This window comes from Cyclopterus lumpus, chromosome 20 (assembly GCF_009769545.1).
Source record: "Cyclopterus lumpus isolate fCycLum1 chromosome 20, fCycLum1.pri, whole genome shotgun sequence".
NCBI classification, from domain to species: domain Eukaryota; kingdom Metazoa; phylum Chordata; class Actinopteri; order Perciformes; family Cyclopteridae; genus Cyclopterus; species Cyclopterus lumpus.
The window spans coordinates 1407501-1412500 of NC_046985.1; the positions used below are offsets into that span (position 1 = coordinate 1407501).

The 5000-nt window shown below is 47.3% G+C and overlaps 1 protein-coding gene across 2 annotated transcripts in view; it reads left to right on the top strand.

Moving 5' to 3' along the window:
* Positions 1–5000, top strand: part of rreb1a (ras responsive element binding protein 1a) — a 55933-nt gene that overhangs the window by 19476 nt on the left and 31457 nt on the right. The gene's annotated exons all lie outside the window — the stretch shown is intronic.

The following is a 5000-nucleotide window of genomic DNA, read 5'->3' on the forward strand; positions in this document are numbered from 1 at the left end:
GAGAGACGAGGTCATTGGCTGTCTGCGACACCTGTTGAAGAAGTGTGTGTGTGTGTGTGTGTGTGTGTGTGTGTGTGTGACAGCTGCTCAGCACGTTGACAGGGACCCCCTGCTCTGACTTATTGCCCCCCCCCCAACACCACGGTGGCTGTAATTACAGAAGAGAGCCGGAGGAGAAAAGATGGAGAAAGTCCTGGAGAACACACACACGCACACACACACACACACACACACACACACACACACACACACACACACACAGTCAGCTGATGTGAATTTGTGCAGCCTTTTCATTTTCTGGTGCTTCCCATGTGAATATGAGGAAGTGACATTTCTGCGTCGTTTCTCTTTTCTTCTTCATCCGGTAAATGAACAGAAAACCACTGTAACGCATTTAAATCACGTGACCCTGAACGCACCACGGCCCCCTGAACGCATCTCTCCATCTTGCGTCAGAGTTCTTTCTTTAACGTGAACTCTACTTTCTGTCATTGAGGAGAGAAACTCGATGCCTTTCTTGACCTTTGACCCTCTGAACACCGAGACGAGTTAGGGGCGTTTCTTTCTCTTTTTTTTCTCTTTTTTTTTTTCCTGTTCCCGTTTTTCGCTCAGCGCTCTTGTTTTTCAAAATAAAAGTCTCTGGAAACACAACCATCATGACTAGAAGTAGAACTAGAACATTTATTTAATTAAGAATAATTAGTTATTATGACATAAATCATTAAAGAAGTAAACACCAGTTTAAATGATTTTATAATTTATTATATAACAATTGAAAACATTGAAATCTATTCCTCCTCTCCTCACTTCCTGAAGTCCAGTCAGTTTCTCCTCGTGGTGTCACGTGACGTGAGGTTCATAATGTCACATGGTGTGTTCAAGGACCGTCGGAAAGATGACAATCTGACAACAGTGACAGTTTTGTGATGGAGGGTGTGGCTTAAAGGAAAGCACATATGAAGGTAGAGGCGTCCCTGTTGGAGCTTTTAAACCCATCTTTAAATGCTCCTTTAATTGTCTTAGTCACCATGACGTACTTGAACGCATCGCGTGTAACTCATCGGGACTCCTGTTGCATGATGGTCTGGTTTTTTTGTGCGTAGATGTGAGAACCTCTTTCTGCCATGTCACTCAACACACGATGAGACTTGAAGTGAGCGTGACTCATCTGTTGATAAGGACGCGCAGGAATAAAAGAAGAAGAAGAAGAAGGAGGAAGGGGGCGGGCTAGTGTCGATGTCCTTGAGACAGACGCTGTTGTGGGCACTTTGCCAGCAGCCTCAGTAGCCAATCAGCTGCAAGGTTACACGGAGGATGGCGGGCAGCCGGCCAATCGGGGCAGAGTTTAGTGAGCGCGTGCAGGAGAGTCAACAGAAGAAGAAGAAGAAGCTCGTCTGGTCCGACTGGATTCTCTTCTTCTCTTTCTTTAGGGCCTTCTCCCTCTCCCTCCCCCCCTCTCTCTACCTGTCGGTCTGTGTCAGTACTTCGCTTGTCCACAGGGGCCGCCAGAGTCTCCACAGAAGGAAAAGTCCTCTTAGGACGTTCTAATAATTAAAGACGTGTGACATCACTCATCAGACTGTATTTCCCGTACTTTCTACTCGATGTGGATTTTGTAGCCGTTTTCTTTCACCTCCTCTTTCTTTCTCTCCTCGTATTTCTTATCGTGCAGAAGATAAAATATACATTTGTCTGATGACGGATACATTTATTTATTTTGTCACCTCGTCCTCTTCCTTATCTCCTCTCCTCCAGGCTCTCTGCACTTGTTCATGCCCGTCAACCAAAAGCAGGGCGGCATTCTCACACACACACACACACACACGCACACACACACACGCACACACACACACGCACACACACACACGCACACACACACGCATTCCTCGTCCAGCTCAACAGGTTATTTTTACCACCGGAGTGTCTTCCAGGCTCTCACATCTTTTCATCCACAAGCTGCTTACAGGTTGTTGTATTTTATGTTGTATTGCGTTGCTCCCAGTCGACCCAGTTACACCAACGGACTCTAACCAGCACACCAGCGCCACGGCGGGTTAATGGTTCATGGACAGAAAAAAAATCCCAAAAGGCTCCAAAGTTCATGTTTGATTGTTTTCCTGTTTTTCTATTTTAGGATCACAACTGTTTTTGTTCAGATTACCACGTGAAGTCCTCATTTACAGGAGATACTCTTTGTTCTCTCTGTGGCCTTGTTTTTCAAAAATAAAAGTCCTGCTCCTCTCTGGAAACTGAACTAGAAAACGTCTTTAGTGCAGAATAACAGTTATTATTAAAAAGAAAGTTTGAAAACATCATCTAAATATTCAGAACGTTTCAAGATTCTAGACACAGAGCTACAAACACTAAGCTACATGCGCGGAGCTACGAGCGCAGAGCTACATGCGCAGAGCTACAAACACTAAGCTACATGCGCGGAGCTACGAGCGCAGAGCTACAAACACTAAGCTACAAGCGCAGAGCTACAAGCACTATGCTACATTCGCGGAGCTACGAGCGCAGAGCTACATGCGCAGAGCTACAAACACTAAGCTACATGCGTGGAGCTACGAGCATTAAGCTACAAACACTAAGCTACATGCGCGGAGCTACATGCGCAGAGCTACAAGCACTATGCTAAATGCGCGGAGCTACGAGCACAGAGCTACATGCGCAGAGCTACAAACACTAAGCTACAAACACTAAGCTACATGCGCGGAGCTACGAGCGCAGAGCTACAAACACTAAGCTACATGCGCAGAGCTACAAACACTAAGCTACAAGCGCAGAGCTACATGCGCAGAGCTACAAGCACTATGCTACATGTGCAGAGCTACGAGCGCAGAGCTACAAGCACTATGCTACATGTGCGGAGCTACGAGCGCAGAGCTACATGCGCAGAGCTACAAACACTAAGCTACATGCGCGGAGCTACGAGCGCAGAGCTACAAACACTAAGCTACAAGTGCGGAGCTACAAATACTAAGCTACATGCGCAGAGCTACAAACACTAAGCTACATGCGCGGAGCTACGAGCGCAGAGCTACATGCGCAGAGCTACAAACACTAAGCTACATGTGCAGAGCTACGAGCGCAGAGCTACAAACACTATGCTACAAGCGCGGAGCTACAAACACTAAGCTACATGCGCAGAGCTACAAACACTAAGCTACATGCGCGGAGCTACGAGCGCAGAGCTACAAACACTATGCTACAAGCGCGGAGCTACAAACACTAAGCTACATGCGCAGAGCTACAAACACTAAGCTACATGCGCGGAGCTACGAGCGCAGAGCTACAAACACTATGCTACAAGCGCGGAGCTACAAGCGCGGAGCTACAAGCACACAAAGATGCAAACACAAAGCTACAAAACGATTTAGAGCGTCTATCAGCAGGAGGATGAGGAGAGTTAGCGCTGCTAGCTCATTAGCTGCTGGCTTAGTGGGAGCTTTGTGTGGTGGTTGTGTGGCCCCTCGTGTATTAGCCTTCCCCCCCTCCCCCCCTCCCCCCCCCCCCCCCCCCCCACACACACACACAGCTGCTCCACGGCCGCTTTAAACCACCATGAGGAGGAGGATGATGATGATGAAGAGGAGCTCGTCTTCACAGCACTCAAAGATGTAAACTGCTGATCTTCCTCTTTTCTCCATCACCTCTTCATCGTTCTCCTCTCCCTCCTAATTAGTCTTACCAGCACTCTAAGCTCTTAATCCCTCTCCTCCTCCTCCTCATCCCTCCATCATCCATCCATAAATACTTCCACTCCTCCAGCTTTGCAGCCTGTTGCATCCTCTCATCCATCCACCTCCTCTCCCCTCACTTGGTTTTGTCTAACAGCAGCAGATTATCGTCTGATGCCCCTCCTGCCCCTCCTCCTCCTCCTGCCCCTCCTACTCCTCCTCCTCCTCTCCTCATCCTCCTCCTGCTCCTCCTCTCCTCCTCCTCCTCCTGCTCCTCCTCCTCCTCCTCCCCCTCTTGCTCCTCCGCTCCTCCTCCTCCCCTCCCCTCCTCTCCTCCTCCTCCTCATTAGCTGCAGCTAATCTTCTGGTTACATCCCTTTTTAGTTTCTTCTTCTTCAGTTGTTTTATCAGCGGGTTCCTCGCAGACTTTTGTTTTTTCAACAACCTTTCAGTACTTGTATACTCCTCCTCTTGCAGTACTTGTATACTCCTCCTCTTGCAGTACTTGTATACTCCTCCTCTTGCAGTACTTGTATACTCCTCCTCTTGCAGTACTCGTATACTCCTCCTCTTGCAGTACTTGTATAATCCTCCTCTTGCAGTACTTGTATACTCCTCCTCTTGCAGTACTTGTATACTCCTCCTCTTGCAGTACTCGTATACTCCTTCTCTTGCAGTACTTGTATACTCCTTCTCTTGCAGTACTTGTATACTCCTCCTCTTGCAGTACTTGTATACTCTTGCAGTACTCGTATACTCCTTCTCTTGCAGTACTTGTATACTCCTTCTCTTGCAGTACTTGTATACTCCTTCTCTTGCAGTACTTGTATACTCTTGCACTACTCGTATACTCCTTCTCTTGCAGTACTTGTATACTCCTTCTCTTGCACTACTCGTATACTCCTCCTCTTGCAGTACTTGTATACTCCTCCTCTTGCAGTACTTGTATACTCCTTCTCTTGCAGTACTCGTATACTCCTCCTCTTGCAGTACTCGTATACTCCTCCTCTTGCAGTACTTGTATACTCCTTCTCTTGCAGTACTTGTATACTCCTCCTCTTGCAGTACTTGTATACTCCTCCTCTTGCAGTACTTGTATACTCTTGCAGTACTCGTATACTCCTCTTGCAGTACTCGTATACTCCTTCTCTTGCAGTACTCGTATACTCCTCCTCTTGCAGTACTCGTATACTCCTTCTCTTGCAGTACTTGTATACTCTTGCAGTACTTGTATACTCTTGCAGTACTCGTATACTCCTCCTCTTGCAGTACTCGTATACTCCTCTTGCAGTACTCGTATACTCCTCCTCTTGCAGTACT